Genomic DNA, 27,097 nt, shown 5'->3' on the forward strand with positions numbered 1-27,097 from the left:
AACACTTTGGCCACCTGGTGCAAAGAACTGACTCACTGGAAAAGACCCTGATGCTAGGAAAAATTGAAGGCAGGAGAAGGGAATGACAGAGGATTAGATGGTTGGATGGCATCACTGACTCAATGGACATGAGTTTGAGTAAGCTCCTGGAGTTGGTGATGGACAAGGAAGGCTGGCTTGCTACAGTCCATAGTGTTGCAAAAGTCGGACACGAATGAGTGACTTAACTGAACTGAACTGAAATGATCTCTTTAAGCCTGCTTTAGTATTACCAATCTTACTTAGCTTTCCTAGTATTCAACTAAATATACTGCATACTGCATTTAGTACACTGCTTAATGCATTTAGTATATTGCTTTGCAAATATTAAACACTCAATACATGACTAACTTATGAGCAATATTGTAATTATATTCACTGCTAATAGTAGACAAGCTTCAGAATAATTTTAATACCATACCTTAGAGAAAAAAATTAAATGTGACATTTAAATGGAGTTTATCAGTTTTACTAACATAAATTAAGAGCTGCCATCCAGTTTTTAGACCTGGAAAGATGGATAAAATTACTCTGAATAGTCTGCATCTGAAAACATCAGGGGTCTTAATATTATAACTTGCATTTTTGTGCCAGTTTGGACTACTATAACTAAGCAGTGACAAATATGTAAACCTTCTATTGTATTGTATGCTTCTTTTCACTTTCTTTACTTTTTTATCCTATGCCATATTGAATGAGCTATTTCTGTCTAATTGACAAATGTAACAGTTTACTGGGTTAAATGCTTAGAGGATTGCAATGAGAGATTTAAACTTCAGTGTTGAGATCCTGTTGTTGCTGTAGGCTATTCACCTCTTTCAATAGCAAGGTCACCTCAAGCATCATCTACTTTCTTGGATGTGCAAGCTCCTTTGAAAAAAAAGGGTTTGAAATTCTCATAGCTCGTCATATACAGAAAGAATATTTCAGTATTTTGCAGGTAACACACACACACAAGTTTGTTGTCTTTTTTTTTTTTTTTTTTTCTGCCCAGCTGGGTTACATCTTCATTTTAACTAGTCTTATTACATCTGCCTCTGCCAATATTTGTCCCTTGGCAAACTGGCACTAGAGACCCCTCTTCGTGTGTTAGCCATTCCCAGACAGGACACATACACAATATGAATTTAGCCATGTATCTGAACAAACTTTACTTGTTCTTTGTTCTTACCATGGTTTACAAAATTTTCTTGATTTTGCTCATCTATTTGTTGTCTTTTATTTCATTTTTTTCCCTAAAAGTTTTTTCTAAGCAAATATATGTATAATTTGTTTACAAAATATATTTTATCACACTCAAGTTATTACCCCTTGTTTATTATTTATATTATAAATATTCCCTGTAGGCGGTTTTCATTTTTAAATGTGTTTTTAAAAATAATGACATTATTATTAAAAAATAAGCAGTTAGGAAATGCACTAAACTAGACAGCTTAGAGGTCAAAGAACTACAATTTTTAGCTGGCCCTTTCCTTGTATTTTTATACATAACAGAACTAGTACCTTTAGTCCTGCTGCTGCTAAGTTGCTTCAGTCGTGTCCAACTCTGTTCAACCCCATAGAAGGCAGCCCACCAGGCTCCCCTGTCCCTGGGATTCTCCAGGCAAGAACACTGGAGTGGGTTTAGTCCTAGACTTCATCAGCTCTTTGATGTACAATGCAAGCATAAACTGGCAGAATGTGAACAGCTTCAGCCTTTTCCGCTTACAAAAATCGGTATACATCTTAGTGGCTGAAGACCCCATATTTTGTCGGTCAAGTTTAAACTGTATTGCAGTTATTTAGACATTGGTTTCCAATAACCTTCCTCTTTATCCCTTTTGTTATACTGATTCAGATTATCACTTGATATTTTTGCTTCATTTTTCTGTACGTTAGCATGTTAATTCCTCTTTAAAACTGCAACTTCCCATGAAACTTAGCACTGGTGTGAAGGACAGTAAAATCTCTCTTTTTATAGCACCATGCAGTTTAGGATTTTCTTGACTCTTGAGTAGCTCAGGAAAATTAATTTCATGAGGGAGGCTCCCCTGAGTTGTGGGAAAGAGCAAGTTTGGGCCACAGGTTTAAGAAGTGAGAGGAGAAGACAGTGGAAAGAAAGGTTATAAACAAGGAAATGTTTCAAGAAATCCCAAACCTGGAAAATGATTCAGACTGTTTGACATAAAAAGAGAGGTTGGGTACAGCCAAGGCTGAAAAACTCACCTGGTGACATGCTCATTAAGTTCCAGCTTCCCAGTGTTTTTCCACTCTGCACAGTTACAATAGATATTATTGTCCTCACCATTTTATAGATGACTAAGATATGCAGATGACACCACCCGTATGTCAGAAAGTGAAGAGGAACTAAAAAGCCTCTTGATGAAAGTGAAAGAGGAGAATGAAAAAGTTGGCTTAAAGCTCAACATTCAGAAAATGAAGATCATGGCATCTGGTCTCATCACTTCATGGGAAATAGATGGGGAAACAGTGGAAACAGTGTCAGACTTTATTTTTTTGCACTCCAAAATCACTGCAGATGGTGATTGCAGCCATGAAACTAAAAGACGCTTACTCCTTGGAAAGAAAGTTGTGACCAACCTAGATAGAAGATTAAAAAGCAGAGACATTATTTGCCAACAAAGTTCATCTAGTCAAGGCTTTGGTTTTTCCTGTGGTCATGTATGGATGTGAGGGTTGGACTGTGAAGAAAGCTGAGTGCCAAAGAATTGATGCTTTTGAAGTGTGGTGTTGGAGAAGACTCTTGAGAGTCCCTTGGACTGCAAGGAGATCCAACCAGTCCATCTTAAAGGAAATCAGTCATGGGTTTTCATTGGAAGAACTGATGCTGAAGCTGAAACTCCAATACTTTGGCCACCTCATGCAAAGAGTTGACTCTTTGGAAAAGACTTTGATGCTGGGAGGGTTTGAGGGCAGGAGGAGAAGGGGACAACCGAGGATGAGATGGCTGGATGGCATCACTGACTCGATGGACATGAGTTTAGGTGAACTCCAGGTGTTGGTGATGGACAGGGAGCCCTGGCGTGCTGCGATTCATGGGGTCTCAAAGAGTCAGACATGAGTGATCGACTGAACTGAACTGAAATCAAGTCACAGAGGGGAGTAGCTTGTTGAGGTATGCAGCTAATAGGAAATAAAGGAAAAATCTGAATGCTGGCAGTTGAGTGCCCCACAGAGGTGGTGGTGGTTTAGTCACTAAGTTGTGTTCGACTTGTGACCCCATGGAGTGTAGCCTGCCAGGCTTCTCTGTTTGTAGGATTCTCCAGGCAAGAATACTGTGCATTCTGTTAATCACCTTTTATATCAATTTATGAAGTAGTAATTACAAAAATCAGGTCTGATAGTAAAAGTGAATAGGAACAAGAAAATTGTGTCGCACAGCAATGATTAGACTGAAAATGTAATAACATGATGGTTAAGACACAAAGACTGCATCACAAACCTATCAAAAGGGGAGCAAAATAATTCATCATCCAAATCTAGGCACTTTTAAAAATAAAAGAGGGCTATTAACTATGCTGAGGTTGCAGGCTTAATTCAGGAACCATCCTAGGCAACCTGAGTATGTAATCACTTAAAATGTAATGTATAAATGCCTTCCCCAATATCTCAGGTGGTCAAAATAAGGCCAATGTATCAATAGAAAATCGCTATGTTGATCTAACCAGTGGGAATAAGGCAAGAAATCACTGATTTGTACTGTTTTTATGTAAATATTTTGTGCTGTTCTTGGGTTACCGACTACATCTATTACAAGTTCTCAGACAATAATGTTTACACTTTCCAGAATACCCTTTCCAAAAGTTTATTTTAATGCTGCTCCCTTGATTTCTGTTTCAGGGTATGACAAGAAATAACCATACACAATCTCTTATTGCACCTGTTTAAAGATGGACTTGTGACAAGTGTATATTCTGTCACCCAGTATCCTTTCTAAAAATGTCACACTTGAAACATCTAGAAATCGATATTAGAAAAAAAAAAATTATCCAAAAAATAGGTTTAGTTTTCTCATGAAATTATTTAACTCTTTGTTTTAATTTGGCCTGTTAAATATGCTGAGTCTTTCTTCTGACCTGCAAAGTTGTATTCTCATGCACTCTGTCCTCATTTTCTCTGTATATTTATATTCCTTTTTGACTGAATTTTTTACTTTACTTTTATATTTAAAAATATAAGTGATTTTTTGGCCCACAGCTTTAGGACTTTCCTGAAACGAGATTAAATTAAAAAATCATAAGTATCTTTATGTTGTAGCAAACCAGTAGTCTCTGAAAACATCTTCATTCTGTAGACAACTGTTGATAATGTTCTTATTTTTAAAATTTTCTTTTCAAAGAATTATCTAAAATAATGCCCACTGATTGCCTCATTAGTGCTTTTGTATGGCTGATACCTGTACTCTGTCCTCTAAATCAAAATAAGGGCAGACTTGTTCAATTCTTGCCACTAGCTCCCCTAAGTGGGGAAGGGTGGCATAACAATGATCATAAAATCAGATGTCAAATCATGATTAGCATAAAAGTCAGTAAGTCTTCCCAAGAAATCTCTTTTTATACCTCTTTAGATACAGTCTAGGTGAAAACATGTTAGGAAAGATGTTTTCTCTCTTCTAACAGGAGAGAATAGGTCTTAGTGCATTTAATATAAAAATTCATAGTTTGTGTAAGAAAAGAAATTTTTTGAGGATTGAAATTTGCAAGAACATAAACCTGTGTCTGAGTGAATATGTTATATATTAAACTGCAGTGAGCAGAGAGTTGTCAGATGCACCTGATTCCAGAACAACAAGAGCTTGAGAAGAGCCTGATCCAGTGTGTCTCTGCCCAACATACTGAATGACTTTCAGACACAGAAATTTAGTTTCTGTGTATAACATTTATGGTATAGCATGTATACTATACTGTGTGGGTTGGTTGCTCAGTCATGTCTGACTCTGTGATCCAGTGGACCGTAATCCACCAGGCTCCTCTGTCCATGGAATTATCTAGGTAAGAATACTGGACTGGATAGCCATTCCCTTCCCAGGGGATCTTCTCAACCCAGACATTGCATCCAGGTCTCCTGCACTGCAAGCAGATTCTTTACTGTCTGAGCCACCAGGGAAGACCCTATGCCATACCAACATATATGAACATAAAGAACATGATTTCAAACATAATTAGACAGAAAAGGATTGGAGGGCAGAGAAGATATTAAAGAATTCCTCAAACACTGACCAACAAAACTGTGTGTGGGAGGGCAGGCACTGAACTGATCTACTCTTATTTGAAGGAATATAAATATAAAAATACAAGTATGGATCTCATAAATAATTTTACAACCACTGGAAAAAAGATAGAGGCCCTGAAGATACAGAGCAAAAGCAAAAAAAAAAAAAAATTGCTTTCTGTGGCAAACATAAAAATGTTATGATGGCAATAGATCCTTTAAAGATCCTAAGAATCAGGATAAGTAAATAAACATAAAGAGAAGTAAAATGAGATATATAGTGTCTAAACAGCATAGATTTCAAATACAGATAGAAGGAATGTAGATGGCAGTTTTTTCAGAATAAAATAACAACAATCAAAGACACAATAGAATATTTTTATCTTCTAATATGCTTTTTTTTTCTAATATGCTTTAAAGATATTTTATCAACATATTTAAACTAATTGAAACTTACAGTGTGTTGGTTGCTTAGTCATGTCTGACTCTGCAACCCTATGGACTGTAGCCCGTCTGGCTTTTCTGTTCACTGGATTTTCCAGGCAAGAATACTGGAGTGTGTTGCTATTCCCTTCTCTAGGGGATCTTCCAGACCCAGGGATTGAGCCCAGGTCTCTTGCATCGCAGGCGGATGCTTTACCATCTGAGCCACCAGTACATGACCATACTAATCTTAATTGAAAAGCCAATTCTCTTTGCAAAATGAAACATTCATATCAGATTCATGGTAAGAAAATATCTGTCCTTGTTTTTCAATTTTAATAAACATGCTAATATATGTCCCTGAGACACTCTTTTTTTTTTTTTTTTTTTTAATTTCAACTGTAATATTAGGTAGATTAGGTGAAGACAGATAGGGAGTGAGATAAGTAGTTCGATGCATGAATGCATCAATGACAGATAGGTAGATAGAGTTTGTGGCTTGAGTTGTATTCCCCCAAAAGGTATGTTTGGGCTTCTCAGGTGGTGCCGTGGTAAAGAATCTGCATGCCAATGCAGGAGATGCAAGACAGAGGTTCTATCCCTGGCTTGGGAGGGTCCCCTGGAATAGGAAATGGCAACCCACTCTAATATTCTTGCCTGGAAAATTCCATGGACAGAGGATCCTGGTAGTCTACAGCCCACTTTTTACATCCCCCATCTGTAGTATATGAATATTCCACTTTCTCCACATCCTTATTTTCTCTATTCTTTTTTAAATTTTAGCTATGATAGTGTCAACTAAAAATTAGTCACAACCTGCAAGTAGAGAGTTATTTTGCTCTGAGCCAGGAGACATCATCTTAGTAACTCAGAAAACTCTTCTAAGCAGAGGGAGTCAGACTGCACACAAGTGTGCAGCAAAGGGAGCAGTTAGTATGAACATCCAAGATCAGATATCTAGTTAAGGAATTTAGCATTCTATGTATGGGAAGATGTAAACCTCTGGGCTCACTGAATTCATTACTTTAATTTGCAAATGAGCTATCTGGGGCCAAATCCTGTTTCCTTGTTCTCCTTAAGGAGTGGTAAATGTGTCAGAGAGCCGCTTCTTGCATTTCCGTGCCCCCTCTTCACCACTCCCCCAGTTCCTCAGCAATCAGCCTGGGTGATCGTGGCATCTTCTGGATCTCAATTTTGAGAGAGTTCATTCACATTTGGAGGCCAGAAATCACTGATGGCTGTGACATTTCTTCTTTATTGATATGGCAGGCGATATTTTCATTTCACAATAGGATATATAGTTATACTTGATGGCAGTTTTAACTTACATTCCCCTAATGGCTAGTGATGCTATCTTTTTATATACTTATAAAAGTTTAAAAGATATAAAAATGTACAACCTCATTGGTTAAGTATCTGTTTATGTCTTTTGCTCTGTTTGCTTGTGGACTGCTTGATCTTTTTATTGGTGATATTTGAGAATTTTAAAATATATTCTAGATACTTGTTTTTTGTTTGATATGTGGTTTGCATACATTTTATCCCAATCTGTTGTTCATATTGTTCTCATATTTACATGATCTTGCTCAAGAGGAAAGTTGTTAATGCTGGATGCAGTATATCTCATATTTTTACATATATCATGCTTTCGGTGTTAATTCTAAGAACTGTTTGGGAATCTCTAGATTCCCAGAAATTTCCTCCTAAGGTTGGCTTCCCAGGTTGCTCAGTGATAAAGAATCCACCTGCCAATGCAGGAGACATGTGTTCAATCCCTGGATGAAGAACATCCCCTGGAGAAGGAAATGGCAACCCACTCGAGTATTCTTGTTCAGGAAATCCTATGGACAGAGGAGCCTAGAGGGCTACAGTCCATGGGGTTGCAAAAGAGCTGGACATGACTTAGCAACTAAATAACAGCAAAGGTCGTTAGGCTTTTTAAATTTATCTTATTTTGTTTTGTTTTTAAAATCAATCTTTTTGCCCTGCCTTTGACCTCATTGATTTTATCCTCTATTTTCTCCATTTTATTATTGAGCCCAATGAGCAAGTTTCTTATTTTATTTTTCTGTGATTTTTTATTAAAAAAAAAAAATCAGCTCTGTGATTTTTTTTTTAAATTTCGTTCTTTTCCTTTCATCCATTTCTTTGCTTAGATTTTATACTTTTTGTTTGAAGATCATTTGAAATTACTTATTGAAGCCATTTTAAGGATGACTGCTTTAAAATTCTTGTCAGATATTTCCAAAATCTTACTTATCTTGCCATTAAATTCAGTTGATTATTTTTAGTTAATTCATTTGTGATTTTCCTGACTTTTTTTTTTTTTTTTAATAGCCACTTCTTAATAACATTTTAGACATCTTGGGTATTAAGTTAGGAGACTGTTGAAAACTGTTGGCTTTATTTAAACAACTTATTCAGCAAGCAATCAACTTGTTTAGGTTTATCATCCAGGTCTATGTCTACATTTGTGAATGGTGATTCCAATGAAACCTAATTATCAGGGTCTCTGTAGTGCTATTTTCATCTGCTTGGCTTACCTCTTACTAGTGGACCTCCCATTGTTTCTTGCTAGAACTGTTTCCCAAGATGAATTTTGCTTCTCAGGCAAGGCTGCCTGGTATGTCTAGTGAGGAAAAGGTGTCACCAGCCCAGCGGGCTTAAGAGCTCTTCCCAGATCTGTTACCAGTTGTAGCATGATCTCTCCTGCTTTGAGCAGGGATAAAAAGTATGCCCTAGGTTGTGTACCAGTGACCAGATCAAGCTTCCTGGTACTGCCTGCTTGCCTGGTACCTCTAATTGAGAGAAAATGACTATGGGGTTTATGGAGACAAAGGGATTTCCTGGACTGGGCACTCATTGTAGCTGGACCTTTCTTGCCTGCCTGTTCTAACACTACTGCTTCCCTGCGTCTCTTGGTTGGGGAGGGGATTCTCAAGGTCAGCAGTAAACAAAAGTGCTACAAGAGCTGGATTTGTTCATTGTAGTGGAAGGTCTCTTGTAGGTGCTCCAGGGCCACATGCTGTCTCTGAGTGTGGGAGAGGAATCTCAGTGCCTTAAGGGGAGACATGCACTTTTCCTGACTTCCTATTCCTGGTTTCCTATTGCTAGCATGGGTTTCAACTTTTTCTCCCTCCTTGGCTCTTGAGTATTAAATTCTAGCTAGGGAGGTAGAATGTACACTTTAGAAAATATGTAATTAAAAAATCTGCTGAGGCACGTGCCCAGCAAATAAATAGTGTACTGGCTCCTATTAATTACAAGTTAGAAATGTAAGAATATTTGTGTCATTGGATGTATGTCTTCATACAGTTCAATCAACTTCACTGCAGTTCTTTTTTAGTGTGTGTAGATCTAGCCAAATGTATTAGAGCTCACAAACAAGTGCAGTTTGATACAATTCAAGTTATATATGATGTGGGAGCATTAAGGACATTTTCTAATAAATCAATTTGTAGAGTAGTTCACTTTGAAATTTTTAGTTTTGTTTTTCATAAATAGCAGCCTTTAAGACTATTCCCTAAATGGATTGTAAACGCTTGATATACCAGCACTTTTATTTACTCTTCTCAACACAGTAACTGAGAGCTATGTTTATTATATAATGTCCTAAAAACATAATAGTAAAAATAGTTATTTACCTCTTACAATGTCAGTCACTCTTCTAAGTACTTTATATGAACTTATTCCTTTAGTTCTTATAGCTACCTTATGAATTAAATACTTTTTATCATTCTTTGTGTATGAGAAACCTAAGGTACAGGAGTTAACACCTTACCTAAATTCAAATAGATGGTATTAGGGCTAGGATCCAAACACAGGGATTATGGCCCATATTCTGGTCCTTATTTCTAGTAAAAAAGAAACAAAAGAACTACAAACAAACAAACAAAACAAACTTTAGATAGTAATTACCAAATCAGGCAATTCTGGGGATAAATAAAATGATTTGTGAATAATATGGCCATACCATATTTAAGAAAAATGATACGCTTTGCCATAGGTAATTTGATACATCTCCTCCTTAAGATATGCAAAAAGAAATACGTATATTGGTTTACCATGTTAACACAATTTTTCTTATTAATCTGAGTATGAATATTTTGTTTTCTCAATGCCAAGAGTATTTTTTCATTTTGCGAATTTTTTACATAAGAAAGATAGAGATAAATTCTTCAAGGGAGCTCTGATTACCTACTTTACAGTTGCTGTTCAGTCAGTAAGTAGTGTTTGACTCTTTGCAATCCCATGCACACCAGGCATCCATGTCTTTCAGCATCTCCCAGAGTTTGCTCAAACTCATGTCCACATTTTACAGTAGTTATTGCTTGCATAGACATCCTGGGCTCCTTCACATTCAGCATCTGAGTATAGCACAAAGCTTATCTCCTTTCAGGTATATATTTAACCTTTGGTATCTTGGGATCACTCATATGTCTAGCAAAAATGATGAGGGATTTTTTTTTTAAGTGATCCTATGCAGTGTCAGGAAGAAGGCAATGGCAACCCACTCCAGTACTCTTGCCTGGAAAATCCCATGGATTGAGGACCCTGGTGGGCTGTAGTCCATGGGGTCACTACTAGTCGGACACGACTGAGCAACTTCACTTTCACTTTTCACTTCCATGTGTTGGAGAAGGAAATGGCAACCCACTCCAGTGTTCTTGCCTGGAGAATCCCAGGGACAGGGGAGCCTGGTGGGCTGCCGTCTATGGGGTCGCACAGAGTTGGACACGACTGAAGCGACTTAGCAGCAGCAGCATGCAGTGTCAGATTTCTTTATCTTTTTGGGCTCCAAAATCACTGCAGATGGTGACTGCAGCCATGAAATTTAAAGACGCTTACTCTTAACTTGGAAGAAAAGTTATGACAAACCTAGATAGCATATTCAAAATCAGAGACATTACTTTGCCGACTAAGGTCCATTTAGTCAATGCTATGGTTTTCCCTGTGGTCATGTATGGATGCGAGAGTTGGACTGTGAAGAAAGTTGAGCGCCGAAGAATTGATGCTTTTGAACTGTGGTGTTGGAGAAGACTCTTGAGAGTTCCGTGGACTGCAAGGAGATCCAACCAGTCCATTCTAAAGGAGATCAGCCCTGGGTGTTCTTTGGAAGGAATGATGCTAAAACTGAAATTCCAGTAATTTGGCCACCTCATGCTAGGGATTGACTCATTGGAAAAGACTCTGACGCTGGAAGGGATTGGGGGCAGGAGGAGAAGGGGACAACCGAGGATGAGATGGCTGGATGGCATCACTGACTCGATGGACATGAGTTTAGGTGAACTCCCGGTGTTGGTGATGGACAGGGAGGCCTGGTGTGCTGCGATTCATGGGGTCGCAAAGAGTCGGACACGACTGAGAGACTGAACTGAACTGAAATGATGCAGTTTGATAACATTACTCTAAATCTTTCTAAGACCTTATGATGTTCTACTTTTGCACTGAAGCTATGGGAGTTTAAAACAATCTTTAAAGTTGCTGCTTATTGCCACATTTAAATTTGGTTTATTTTCTATTTTCTCATGCTAATGTTACAACCCAGTGTAAAACATCTCTTTGTTGTTTACTAGTAACTGACAATATTATCAAATCATACTGAATCACAGAAATGTTGTAGCCAAGTTGAATACACTTGTGATTATCTGGACTAATCTGTGTGTTCACTGATGTATATAAGACACATGTAAGAACATAATAAATGCTGAGTTTGTTATTATTACTGTGTCAAGGGGAAATGCATAAATTAATAAAATTCACTGAAGAAAAACAATTTAGCTAGAAAAATACATAGTTAAATATAAAATGATAACCAGTCTTATTAACAACATAGTTTCTTAGAAAACATTTTGCTAAGGAAAAGTCGTTTAAATTTAAAAATTATTTTGCATTAATGAAATTAATAAAGCTAAATGAATTGACCTTAGAGTTTATGAACTAAACAATAATACTACAGAATCAGTTGTTCTCAGTGAGAACACTTTCACAGGTACCTATTTTTGTCACTTCCTGTTAAATTTCAAAGAGAAATATTGAGAAAACATTTTAGGTTAGTAAATTCCATGATATCTGGTGTTTGCAAACATTGACTATTATTCTTGATGAACTTTTGACTAATTGTGTAACCATAGCTCTCTTATATAGGAAGAAGCTGTCAGGACACAAATCATATAAATTAAGAGTCCTTATATACTAACTAAACATCTTTAAAATGTAACAGCTAACTTAAATAAGCAGGGCTATTTACATATCTGGGCTTCCCTAGTGGCTCAAGTAGAAAAGAAGCTGTCTGCAATGCAGGAGACAGGGATTCAATCCCTGGGTCAGGAAGGTCCCCTGTAGAAGGGAACAGCAATCCCCTCCAATATTCTTGCCTGGAGAAATCCATAGAAAGAGGAACCTGGTGGGTTACAATCCACGGGGTCACAAAGAGTTGAATATGACTAAGCAACTAACACTTCCACTTTTATTTTCATATCTGTAAGTCTGCACCTCCAATAGAACTTAATTATTCTTCCAGTTATGAACTTGAAACAATGTGTTTTTAAAAAAGAACTTTACAATCTTGTTTCATTTGATCTAAGTCAGTTTGTGAAATACCTTTTTGTTTCATCTAAAAGCAGCAGGTTTGTAAAATACTTATCATCACAGGACCAAAGAAATTTTTCTTTGCTCATCCAAGTTGTAGTTTACTGAGCTCCATTATCATGGTAAATAAGTCCAGTATTTGAAATTTAGATTTTACTTTAACAGGTGCAGTTATTCCAAGTTATCAATATAGCCATAGTTTAGATAGTAGGAAATAAAACAAATTAATTAAATGTCATTATCCTAAAATAAACTTTAAGTACAATTTTTATTGTAATACTAAACCAAGGGCATTATATTTAAAAGTAGATCTTTATTGCTCAATTTAAAAATATAGGAGAAGGTAAATGATGAGAGTGAAATAATAGTCAAATGGAATAATTGTCAAATGGAACTATATCTGGTATTTTTTCTTTGTTGGTTTGGATCCTAGTTCACTAATCATGGATCAAACTCACACTCCCTACAGTGGAAACATGAAGTCTTAACCACTGGACCACCAGAGAAATCATGAGACTCTGCATCTTCTTTTAAATTAATCTTTATCAGAGTATAATTGCTTTACAGGTATCTGGTATTTTGTGGAAAGTCTATCTTTCAAATACTCAAAAGCAAAGTATGCATACTGCACAATTTATGACAATTACTTCCAATATTTTTGTTGCTCCAATCATCATTTTTTTTATGTCAAATGTTGACTAAAGACAAATAATTGATAGACAGAAATTTATTATGCCAACTCAGCGAACTCATTGTTGTTGTTCAGTCACTAAGTCATGCCTCAGTTTTTGTAACGCCATGGATTGCAACACTCCAGGCTCCTATGTCCTCCACTATCTCCCAGATTTGCTCAAATTCATGTTTATTGAGTTGATGATGCTATCTAACCATGTTATCCTCTGCCTCTGCCTACTAACTCATAGTTATATTTAAATGTATGTTTATTTCTGATATGGACAGGATAGGATAGAGTGCTTCAGTTCAGGGGCTCACTCATGTCTGGCTCTTTGTGACCCCATGGCATGCAACCTGCCAGACTTCCCTGTCCTTCATCAACTCCTGGAGCTTGCTCAAACTCAGGTCCATCAAGTCAGTGATGCTGTCCAACCATCTCATCCTCTGTCATCCCCCTTTTCTCCTGTCTTCAATCTTTCCCAGCATTAGGGCCTCATCCAATGAGTCAGTTCTTTGCATCACATGGTCAAAATATTGGAATTTCAGCATCAGCATCAGTCCTTCAAATGAATTTCCAGGACTGATTTCCTTTAGGATTGACCAGTTTGATCTCCTTGCTGTCCAAGGAACTCTCAATAGTCTTTTATAACACCACACTTCAAAAGCATCAGTTCTTTGGTGCTCTGCTTTCTTTATAGTCCAACACTCACATCCATACATGACTACTGGAAAAACCATAGCTTTGACTAGATGGACCTTTGCTGGCAAACTACGGACCTTTCTCTGCTTTTTAATACTCTGTTTATGTTTGTCATAGCCTTTCTTCCAAGAAGCAAGCAACTTTTAATTTCATGGCTGCAGTTACCATCTGCAGTGATTTTGGAGACCAAGAAAATTAAGTCTGTCACTATTTCCATTGTTTCCCCTTCTATTTGCCATGAAGTGATGGGTCTGGATGCCATGTTCTTCATTTTTTGAATGTTGAGTTTTAAGCCAGCTTTTCAACTCTCTTTCACCTTCATCAAGAGGCTCTTTAGTTCCTCTTCATTTTCTGCCATAAGGGTGGTGTCATCTGCATATCTGAGGTTACTGATATTTCTCCCGGCAATCTTGATTCCAGTTTGTGCTTCATCCAGCCCAACATTTAGTATGATGTTCTCTGCATATAAGTTAAATAGGCAGGGTGACAATATACAGCCTTAATGTACTCCTTTAACAATTGGGAACCAGTCCATTGTTCTATGTCTGGTTCTAACTGTTGCTTCTTGACCTACATACAGATTTCTCAAGAGCCAGGTAATGTGGTCTGGAATTCCTATCTCTTAAAGAATTGGACTATAAAGAAAGATAAGCACCAAAGAATTGATGCTTTTGAACTGTGGTGTTGGAGAAGACTCTAAGAGTCCCTTGGACTGCAAGGAGATCCGACCAGTCCATCCTAAAGGAGATCAGTCCTGGGTGTTCATTGGAAAGACTGATGTTGAAGCTGAAACTCCAATACTTTGGCCACCTGATGTAGAGAGCTGACTCATTGGAAAAGACCCTGATGCTGGGAAATATTAAGGTCAGGAGGAGAAGGGGATGATGGAGGATGATGTTGGATGGCATCACCAACTCAATGGACATGAGGCTGGGTGAACTCTGGGATTTGGTGATGGACAGGGAGGCCTGATATGCTGTAGTTCATGGGGTCACAAAGAGTTGGACACGACTGAGTGACTGCACTGAACTGAACTGAACTGAATATTCCACAGTTTTTATGATACACACAGTCAAAGGCCTTAGCTTAGTCAATAAAGCAGAAGTAGATGTTTTTCTGGAATTCTCTTGCTTTTTTGTGATTCAATGGATGTTGGCAATTTGATCTCTGTTTCCTCTGCCTTTTTTAAATCCAGCTTTAACATGTGGAAGTTCTCCATTCACATACTGTTGAATCCTATCTTGGAGAATTTTGAGCATTACTTTGGTAGCATGTGACATGAGTGCAATTGTGCAGTAGTTTGAATATTCTTTAGCATTGCCTTTCTCTGATCTTGGAATGAAAACTGATCTTTTCTAGTCCTGTGGCCACTGCTGAGTTTTTCAAATATGCTGGCATATTAAGGTGCTTAGTAAAACTAATAACTGTGAAATAACACAAAAGACAAGTGAATGAGAACTCTGAAAGGTGGTAAGGCAGGGAAGTCCACGGCTGGAAGAACAACAATGCCAAAATGTCTTCACATTCCCTGCACAAAAGGAACCCTGACTTGACATTTCCCGTCCCTCTACCTACAAGAGAAATCATGACAGGTAGGATCATCACTCCCATGATTCACCCAGCAGTCTCTCTGACAACACTAGGAAAATCAAACTACGTACATACACACACACACACACACACACACACACACACAAGCTATAGTAATCAAGGCATTGTGGTATTTGCAGAAAGAAAAACTCGTAGATAAATGGATCAGGGTGGAGAACTATAAAACAGATCCACACAAGTATAAACAATTAAATTTTGACACACAGGTACTAAAACAATTCAGTGGAAGAAGGAGAATCTTTTCAATAAACGGTTTTGGAACAACTTATTATCTGTAGGTAAAAGTATGTACCCAATGTAAATCTCAGATTGCATACAAAAGTTACTTATTTTTTAAACCTGCACTTAGACATAAAATGTTAAACTGTAGGTTTTTTCCTAAGAATAATAGGAGAATATACTTGAGATCTAAGTATAGGCAAATGAGTCTTATACCCATAGATTATTCAAATATTTTTCAACCTTAAGAAAAAAGGAAATATTAGCATTTGTGACAACTTGGATGAATCTTAAGGATATTATGCAAAGTGCAAGAAGTCAGAGATAGATACTGGATGATTTCATTTATGTTTAGAATTCTAAAAAGTCAAACTTACAGGGTAGAAAAGTGGTTGTCAGGAGCTGGAGGAGGGTGGGATAAATAGAAAGGCAAGCATTTCTTGACTACTTACTAGCATTCAGAATTATTGACTGAAATAAAATTGTCTCTAGACATTTTAAGAAGAAAAGACTTAATACAAGAAATGAGGTCGTGAAAAAATTCCAGAAGAATGAGAGGAACAGAAATTGAAAAAGCTGTGAATACTGGTTTAACATCAATTACCACTGCCACAAGTTGGAGGCCACGATGTTGCCGCTGCTGCTGATGCCTTAGGCACTGTCATGACTTCTTCCCATCATGAAGGTGGTGATTAGGCATCCAGCCACTGAATATTTTGAGCCTGTCAGAATCAGTAGCCAATTGCCACAGCAGGAAGGTGGCCTCTGTCTTACGTCTGCCTTCCAAATCTGTTGGGGATTTATGTGCTTCTCCAAACCTTAATCTCATTTAGGACTCAAAAAACAAAGTCTTCTGGGAAATATGTTTTGAGACTAAAGTGCCTGCTGTTCATAGGTCTTATAAAAGTTGTGAAGGACGCCACCTTATTTAATGTCCTGCTTTCAGCTAGTTTCTCTTATCCCATTAATTTTGTATAGTATTTATTTTATATTGTAGTTTTTCTTTGTCCATTATAAGTTGTTATATTGGCTATCAATCTTATCCACTAATATGCTGTATATAAAAAAAAAAACAGATCATTGATCATTACTATATTATCAGAAACCAAAATAGATATATGATCATTGCTCAGTATATATTATTAAATAAATATGTGAATTTTTATTTATAACTCCAAATTCCCTAGTCACTTCACATTCAAGCAGCAGGGAAGCTTGCTAATAGAGTAGTAACAAGAATCTATTTCCCCAATATCACTACTTTCTGCCCTCTCTTTCAGCTCCTTTGCTTCTTAATCAGGAAATGTTAATAAGATTTTCCTGACTCCCAAGAAGTCCACTAGTTTTGTGAGCCAAGACAGTCATTTGGTTTTCTTTCAATCCAGCCTTGCCAGAACACTATAATTAGTACATGTTTGTCAGTTTCTGGGATGTGTGCATCAACATTCCTAGTTTAGAGCACCATGTCTTATAAGAGTAAGGCCATATTTGCCTCTTAAGGGCATCTCTTCTGTTTACCAGAGCATAATTCATTGTGTGTTCAGTACCCCCAAAATTTTCTTACATGTGGTAAGTAAATAAATATTGGTCACTGAATGAATAAACAGACATATTAATAAAATGAACTAAAAAAATGGGAGAATAATACTTTATTGGTTATGTTGCTAATTTTTCCAAGAAACTCACTCCTCTGATGAATTTTCACTCCTTGAAAACTTTTCAAGCCTTTTGTCTACCAAAAAAAAGGAAAATTATTTTTTTAAATATTTCCTTTCTGTTCATTACTTATGTGGCATTTTTTAATATATTTAAAAATATGTTTATGTATTTATTTAGCTATTTTTGACTGTGCTGGGTCATCATTGATGCATGTGGGCTTTCTCTAGTTGCCATGAGTGGGGCTAATCTTTGTTGCACTAAGTGGGCTTCTCATTACAGTGGCTTCTCTTGTTGTTCTTCACGAGTTCTATGAGGCTGAGTTGCTCCATGGCATGTGGAATCCTCCCAGATTAGGGATTGACCCAGGGCCCCTTGCATTGCCAGGCAAACTCTTAAGCACTGGACCACCAGGGAAGCCTTATAAAAGATAATTTATGGTGAATGATTGCTTGCTTGACTTATTTAAAAATAAAACAAAAACAGAAAATAAAGTGAACTGCATGGAGTATTTACAATGAAACACAAATTAATTTAAATATTATTTTGTAGGCTGAGATCATTCTTTAATAAAACTAATGATTAAAGTCTATGTTTTAGGCTATAATATTTGATTATCAAATCACTATTCACCCAAGCCCAATGTGTAATGTGAACTAAAATGGGAAAAAAATAAAAATAAAAACAGTCTGCTCTACTAAATTTATCTGAGTTTAAAACCTAGAAGTCAGCAGTGGCACATGGCAGTGCAAGGCCTTTTTGAAATCTAGTTGCCTCTGAGACTGGCTGGACAATGTCAAAGTCAGGGAGAGCCACACTTGCCATATTTCAGTTTAGCATTACCTCAAATATTAACTGTCTTTCTTTTTTCCTGAAGTAAAAGACACAACATGGTCTTTTAATAATAATCTGAAAAAGTAGGTAAGTTAAAGTTATATATGATTCTTCCAAAGTTCTTCGCTTATTTACACCTTACCTGTCATTGTTGAAACCTGAGAAGAAGATAATTCTTATTAGTCCAGATGATGTTTTATGTGTTTGTCTTCCAAAATAAAGAACTAATCTACCTCCCTATAATTATATTAAAATTAGCTTACCCTGTGGATTAAGAGACATCCATTGTAAATTGGTGGCCTCATAGTTCAAACGGATGGGCTTCCCTAGTGATTCAGATGGTAAAGGATCTGCCTGCAATGCAGGAGACCTGGATTCAATCCCTGGGTTGGGAAGATCCCCTGGAGAAGGGATAGACTACCCACTCCAGTATTCTGGCCTGGAGAATTCCATGGTCATAGGAGACTTGTGGACTACAGTCCACGGGGTCACAGAGTCAGACATGACTGGGTGACTGCTGCTGTTACTGCTAAGTCACTTCAGTCGTATCCGACTCTGTGTGACCCCATAGACGGCAGAACACCAGGCTCCCCCATCCCTGGGATTCTCCAGGCAAGAACACTGGAGTGGGTTGCTATTTCCTTCTCCAATGCATGAAAGTGAAAAATGAAAGTGAAGTCCCTGAGTAGTGTCTGACTGTTTGTGACCCCATGGACTGCAGGCTACCAGGCTCCTCCGTCCATGGGATTTTCCAGGCAAGAGTTCTGGAGTGGGGTGCTATGGGTGACTAACAGACATTAAAAAAAAAAAAAAAAAAGTAGTGCAAACAGACACATTAGAGTATAGTAAAATGCCAGCCTTGGACATATATTCACAGCTTGTGATTATTTTAATGGAAGGAGTTTCTTTGTGCTACTGCAGAACCCAAAATTTAGCTTATTTTCAGTCATTGTTTCATTGCCTAAGAAGCAAAATCAAGACAAACAGAATTAAAGATATCTCATTTATTCTGATACTTAATTATAAAAACCATAAGAATTTTCAAAAATATTCAATAACAATCTTAGACAGCTTTCAGAACCTAGAATTTTTATCATATTTCTAGATTCTAAAACTGTGCATTGGTTGCATTTAAGTAATATATATGTCCAGTAAATATTACCTTTTGAAAGTAGTTAACATTTTCTTTTTAACTAATTAAAACAATAATTTGATGTCAAATTTGTTTTCCTTATATTCTGGAATGTAAAAGGAAATTGAGTTATTTATTCATAAAAGACATAATTTCATCAAATTTTATTACTCAAATGTTTCTGTGAGATTTGTAGAAATTATATTATTGATGATTGCCCATGTATGCTCTTTCTAGCAGAAAAGGGTCACTAAATGACACTTTAAATATCTCCCACATTATTACAGATGAATTTTTCCTCAAATAAGTTTTATTTGAAATGTCACTTGAAAGTGTAATAAGTGAAAGAGAAAGAGCTATTTCTGACAACACTAAATAACATTCAACTGTAGAGTCAGTGTGGTCACAATTCAAGAAGACAGAAATAATTATTTTATACAATCACTATTTCTGATATTCATTTAAAAAACATTTTCTTCTCATATAGAAAATCCTATTATCAAGTTCTTGCAAAATAAGTTTAATAGAGTATGCAAATAATCTCCACTTATAACTTTATACTTTCTTCAAATGACTTCTTCTGCAGTATGTGGAAGAGAACTCCATATGTGTTGGAACCACAAATTAAAAATGTGAAAATATAGTAGTTCCTACAGTTTAACTGCCTTGAGCCTGACATCTGGCAGTTACACTGCTGGGACTCTCCACTTGAGGGCAATTCTGGGCTTATTTTTAGGTTAGTGTAACATTTTTCCTGTGCAGTAACTTGTTGTGTCCATAGTATAAATTGTTCTGTGGTAGGAAAAAAAAAAAAAAAAAAAGCCTAGCATGAACTGATGGCAAGGTGAGGGAGTTCATGAATAAAGCCATTCTCCTTTATTCTTTCCCTCTCTCAAGAGTAACTCATGTCATATATAGCATACCACTGATAAATGACACGGAGTGGGAAGGATTGTAAAATTGTTCTCATTTACTCTAGGTTATAATTTATTCTAGAATTTACTACTCTCTTAACTTTGATTTATCCTATATTTTAATAGTTTTATTATCATAAACTATTTTAAATAATTCCAGAAAGCTATAAATGAGTAAATCAACATTCAAAGTTTCTAGTTGCAAAAGATACTGAATGAATTAGTTTTCCCAAGATGAAATAATGTTGGAATATGCTGTATTTTATACTTCTGTTTGAAAATGCACAATAGCTAATAGCATAACAAAATATATGAGAAAATCTAAGTTAAATTTTCTCTTAAGTTTTGTTCACCAGAATTTTTAAAACACAGTGGCCCTTTTGACATAGATTAGTTCCACATGTAAGAAGTTGGAAAACCCTGGAATGAATAATTTGGTTAATTAATAATTGAGCATGTGTGTACCTATAGAAATAAGTTTTATAATGATAGATTCAATTCTGAATCTATTCTGAATCTACTGAAATTTGATACAAGTAGTAATAAAGGTAGTAAATAATGTCAGATGACTTCAGACATCTGCTTTACATGGCATATTCATGAGAATGTTAGAAGCAGGCTGTTATACTTACTTCCCATGAATGTTTTCGACAGGTATGGTCATTATAGTCAATATTAAACCAGATAGAATCATAAGATAAATAATACCAGCTATTTTAAAAATGTTTTGAATACAATACTCTAGTGTGGGTCTAGATTAAAAAAATAATCATCAAAATTATGGCATGGTGTCATGTGTTATTCTTAAGATCCAGAAGAAAAAAAATCTCAATTTTCTCAATATTGGGATGCATACATGCAATTTTAAATAGCAAGAATGTCTTTCAATAAATTGTGTATTCCATCTGTCACAGTCTCCACATTTTACCATTGACAACATGTGTGATGTGATCTAAGAAATTGTTCCCAGCAGGTCCCATCATGTTGAATAATAGTTTCTTTTATAAGAGCAGGTTGTTAAATCAGCAACACTCCCGGTTTCAGAATACTAATGAAAATCAACACTGAACTTACCAGATGAGTGAAAGTGATGAATTCCTGTAGAGAACTACATGTGTGAATTTAGAAACATAGTGAAAGAAATACAAATCATTTAAAGAAAAATAATAAAATAAAAAAGGACAGGTTTTTTAGATTCTCTATTAAAATATGATTCTATTGTAGAAAAAAAATGTGACTACTTCCATGCATCTTATTAATTTTTATAATTAGCTCAATACATTTTTTAGTATTGTAGTAACTCTCAGTATCCTTCAGAGTAAGAAAGAGTATGAAAATCTCCTCAGACAGGCCAAGTTTAAATCAACTAGTCACTGTAAATTTTTAATGACAGCCTGAAGTGATCAGTATGAGAAACTTTGGTTTATTACATGGGTATTTACAAATTGGGCATTGCAGGTGGCACAGTGGTAAAGAATCTGCTTGCCAGTGCTGAGAGGCATGAGACACAGTTTCAGTCACTGAGTCAGGAAGATTCTCTGGGTAGGAAATGACAACTAATTTCAGTATTCTTTCCTGGAGAATCCTATGGACAGAGGAGCATGGCTGGCTACAGTCCATGTGATTGCAAAGAGTTGGACATGGCTGAGAAAGGTCAGTTTTCATTCCAATCTCAAAGAAAGACAATACCAAAGAATGTTCAAACTACTGCACAATTGCACTCATCTCACACGCTAATAAAATAATGCTCAAAATTCTCCAAGCCAGGCTTCAGCAATATGTGAACCATGAACTTCCAGATGTTCAAGCTGGTTTTAGAAAAGGCAGAGGAACCAGAGATCAAACTACCAACATCCACTGGATCATCGAAGAAGCAAGAGAGTTCCAGAAAAACATCTATTTCTTCTTTATTGACTATGCCAAAGCCTTTGACTCTGTGGATCACAATAAACTGTGGACAATTCTGAAAGAAATGGGAAAACCAGACCACTTGACCTGCCTCTTGAGAAACCTATACGCAGGTCAGGAAGCAACAGTTAGAACTGGACGTAGAACAACAGATTGGTTCCAAACAGGAAAAGGAGTACATCAAAGTTATATATTGTCACCCTGCTTATTTAACTATGCAGAGTACATCATGAGAAACGCTGGGCTGGAAGAAGCATAAGCTGGAATCAAGATTGCCGGGAGAAATATCAATAACCTCAGATATGCAGATGACATCACTCTTATGGCAGAAAGTGAAGAAGAACTTAAAAGCTTCTTGATGAAATTGAAAGAGAGAGTGAAAAAGTTGACTTAAAGCTCAACATTCAGAAAATGAAGATCATGGCATCTGGTCCCATCACTTCACGGGAAATAGATGGGGAAACATTGGAAACAATGGCTGACTTTATTTTTCTAGGCTTTTTATATTATATTTTGTTTTATATTCAAAATTTTCCAGTGCAAGGCAGAAAAAGTGAAAGTGCTAGTTGTTCAGTCATGTCAGACTGTTTTCAATGCCATGCATTATAGCCCACCATACTCCTCTCTCCATGGAATTTTCCAGGCAGAAGCGAGTAGCCAGTACCTTTACCAGGGGATCTCCCCATCCAAAGATTGAACCTGGTTCCTCTTTATTGCAGGCAGATTTTTTACCATCTGAATCACAGGGAAGTCCAAGACAGAGCATCAGTTAATTAAACAAGCAATCAAAAAGTATATAAAGTTGAACTGAATGAATGTTTTTAGTTTAGGTAATATTCCACTAAAGGCAAGAATATTTTTTATATATTTTATATATATTACTTAGAATTATGTGTGATAAATGATAGAGCCATAGAAAAGTAAGATTTCAAAACACCTACTTTGAGAGTTAAATAAAGAATTATTCAATAAGATAAAAGTACAGCACAATCATCTTCAAGAACTTTAGTCCCATATGCAAGGCTACGTGTCTTGAGAATGTTGATGCATCAATACATTTCAGTACAATTTGATTTATAGTCATGAGAAACATAAAAACTATACTTCATTTTTTGTTTTGTTTTGTTTCTATTTACTACCAATTAATCTTCTGATACATCTTGACCTCTAAGGAATCTCCAGTTAGAATAAGTCAAGTTGATCTTGTTATTTCAGTTAATTAATAGAAATATTTTCTATCAAAAAATAAGTTACTGTTCTGATGTATATCCTAGTTTCTGTGAGCTTGCCTAATGTAATTCTCCCATGGAATCATTTTTTTTGTTTAACTTAACAAACCTAATTTTGAAGCCAATTTTGTAGCTACATGTCAGCAGTGTCTCTGTGTAAGTTCCTTAGCACATACACAGAAGCTGACCATTTTTCTGAAAATCCTCTCATCAGTTCTTGCATTAAAAAACTTAGCCATGACTTTATTCATTTTCTTTACAAGGGGGGAAAAAAAAAACATATTCTAATTTTGGAACTTTCTGATCACATGTTAATTTCAGAGAGAAAAAAGTTAGATAAAAAGAGGAAAAGCAACAAAAATATGTTTTGCAAGTTATTTTACTTTTTTATCATTTTATAGAAAACATAAGTGAATTCACTGCTTTTATTGCAAGAGAATCATTTAAAAAAACATATTTAAGTTTTAGAGCAGATACAAATAACAATAACACAAAGTAAAAACCACAATTATGTTTTTATAAATAACTATTAATACTATGACATATATGGCATCTCTGGTGGATCAGACAGTAAAGAAGTTGCCTGCAATGAAATAGACATAGGAGATAAGAGTTCAATCATTGGGTTAGGAAGAAACCCTGGAGTAGAAAATGGCCACCCGCTCCAGTATTCTTGCCTGAAAAGTCCAATGGACAGAAGAACCTGGCAGGCTACAGTCCAAAGGGTCACAAATAGTCAGTCGTGACTGAGTACACACACACACAAACTATGATATGCATTTCTCCATACTGTACATATGTTGATTAACATGGTTGCATTGTATTCCAAGAGAACACACTGGTCACATCTTCCAATCACACAAAAGAAGACTCTACATATGGACATCACCAGATGGGCAACATCGAAATCAGATTGACTATATTATTTGCAGCCAAAGATCAAAAAGCTCTATACAGTCAGCAAAAACAAGACCAGGAGCTGACTGTGGCTCAGATCATGAACTCCTTATCACCAAATTCAGACTTAAATAGAAGAAAGTGGGGAAAACCACTAGACCATTCAGGTTTAACCTAAATCAAATCCCTTATGATTACATATGATTATACAGATGAAGTGAGAAATAAATTTAAGGGACTAGATATGATAGAGTGCCTGATGAACTATGGAATGAGGTTTGTGACATTGTACAGGAGACAGGGTTTAAGACCATCCCCATGGAAAATACATGAAAAAAAAGCAAAATGGCTGTCTGGAGAGGCCTTACAAATACCTGTGGAAAGAAGAGAAGAAAAAAGCAAAGGAGAAAAGGAAAGATATAAGCATCTGAATGCAGAGTTCCAAAGAATAGCAAGAAGAGATAAGAAAGTCTTCTTCAGCGATCAGTGCAAAAAAATAGAGGAAAAGAACAGAATGGGAAAGACTACAGATTTCTTCAAGAAAATTAGAGATACCAAGGGAACATTTCATGCAAAGATGGGCTCAATAAAGGACAGAAGTGGTCTGGACCTAACAGAAGCAGAAGATATTAAGAAGAGGTGGCAAGAACACACAGCAGAACTGTACAAAAAAGATCTTCATGATGCGGACAATAACAATGGTGTGATCAATCAGCTAGAGCCTGACATCTTGGAATGTGAAGTCAAGTGGGCCTTAGAAAGTATCACTGCGAACAAAGCTAGTGGAGGTGATGGCATTTCAGTTGAGCTATTTCAAATCCTAAAAGATGATGCTGTCAAAGTGCTGCACTCAATATGCCAGCAAATTCGGAAAACTCAGCAGTGGCCACAGGACTGGAAGAGTTCATTTTTTATTCCAATCACAAAGAAAGGCAATGACAAAAAATGCTCAAACTACCACACAATTGCATTCATCTCACATGCTAGTAAAGTAATGTTTAAAATTCTCCAAGCCAGATTTCAATAATACATGAACCAAGAACTTCCTGATGTTCAAGCTGGTTTTAGAAAAGGCAGAGGAACCAGAGATCAAATTGCCAACATCCACTGGATCATGGAAAAAGCAAGAGAGTTCCAGAAAAACATCTACTTCTGCTTTATTGACTGTGCCAAAGTCTTTGACTGTGTGGATCACAATAAACTGTGGAACATTCTGAGAGAGATGGGAATACCAGATCATCTAACCTGCCTCTTGAGAAACCTGCATGCAGGTCAGGAAGCAACATTTAGAACTGGACATGGAACAACAGACTGGTTCCAAATAGGAAAAAGAGTACGTCAAGTCTGTATATTGTCACCCTGCTTATTTAATTTATATGCAGAGTACATCATGAGAAACGCTGTTGGAAGAAACACAAGCTGGGATCAAGATTGCCGGGAGAAATACAATAACCTCAGATATGCAGATGACACCACCCTAATGGCAGAAAGTGAAGAGGAACTAAAAAGCCTCTTGATTAAAGTGAAAGAGAAGAGTGAAAAAGTTGGCTTAAAGCTCGACATTCAATAACGAAGATCATGGCATCTGGTCCCATCACTTCATGGGAAATAGATGAGGAAACAGTGGAAACAGTATCAGACTTTATTTTTGGGGCTCCAAAATCATTGCTGATGGTGATTGCAGCCATGAAATTAAAAGATGCTTACTCTTTGGAAGAAAAGTTATGACCAACCTAGATAGCATATTCAAAAGCAGAGACATTACTTTGCCGACTAATGTCCATCTAGTCAAGGCTATGATTTTTCCAGTAGTCATGTATGGATGTGAGAGTTGGACTGTGAAGAAGGCTGAGCACTGAAGAATTGATGCTTTTGAAGTGTGGTGTTGGAGAAGACTCTTGAGAGTCCCTTGGACTGCAAGGAGATCCAACCAGTCCATTCGGAAGATTAGCCCTGGGATTTCTTTGTAAGGAATGATGTTAAAGCTGAAACTTCAGCACCTCATGTGAAGAATTGACTCATTGGAAAAGACTCTGATGCCGGGAGGGATTGGGGGCAGGAAGAGAAGGGGACGACAGAGGATGAGATGGCTGGATGGCATCACTGACTTGATGGATGTGAGTCTAAGTGAACTCTAGGAGTTGGTGACGGACAGGGGGGCCTGGCATGCTCTGATTCATGGGGTTGCAAAGAGTCGGACACAACTGAGTGACTGAACTGAACTGAACTGAACTGAACTGAAGACTGTTAATGTAGCATTATGAGAAACATAATTCACCTACTTATAACTTATCCAGATCATGTCAGACAAGAGGTCTTCGTGTGTTGTCAAATTGTCCTCCAGAAAGCTTGAACAGATGTACATTCTTAAGAGTAGTATGGAAAGTAGGTTTCCCAGTTCAGTTCAATTCAGTCGCTCATTTGTGTCCGACTGTTCGCGACCCCATGGACTGCATCATGCCAGGCCTCTGTGTCCATCATCAACTCCCAGAGTTTACTCAGACTCATGTCCATCGAGTTGGTGATGCCATCCAACCATCTCATCTTCTGTCACCCCCTTTTGTTCCCACCTTCAGTCTTTCGCAGCATCAGAGTTTTTTCAAATAAGTCAGTTCTTAGCATCAGGTGGCCAAAGTATGGGAGTTTCAGCTTCAGCATCAGTTCTTCCAATGAATATTCCAGACTGATTTCTTTTAGGATGAACTGGTTGAATCTCCTTGCAGTCCAAGGGACACTCAAGAGTCTTCTCCAACACTGTACGTCAAAAGCATCAGTTTTCAGTGCTCAACTTTCTTCACAGTCCAACTCTCACATCCATACATGACCACTGGAAAAACTATAGCCTTGACTAGACAGACCTTTGTTGACAAAGTAGTCTCTCTGCTTTCCAATATGCTATCTAGGTTGGTCATAACTTTTCTTCCAAGGGGTAAGTGTCTTTTAATTTCATGGCTGCAGTCACTATCTGCAGTGCTTTTGGAGCCCAGAAAAATAAAGTCTGACACTGTTTCTACTGTTTCCCAATTTATTTGCCATGAAGTGATGGGACCAGATGCCA

Source organism: Capricornis sumatraensis, chromosome 3 (genome assembly GCF_032405125.1).
Source record: "Capricornis sumatraensis isolate serow.1 chromosome 3, serow.2, whole genome shotgun sequence".
In the NCBI taxonomy this organism is placed as follows: Eukaryota; Metazoa; Chordata; class Mammalia; order Artiodactyla; family Bovidae; genus Capricornis; species Capricornis sumatraensis.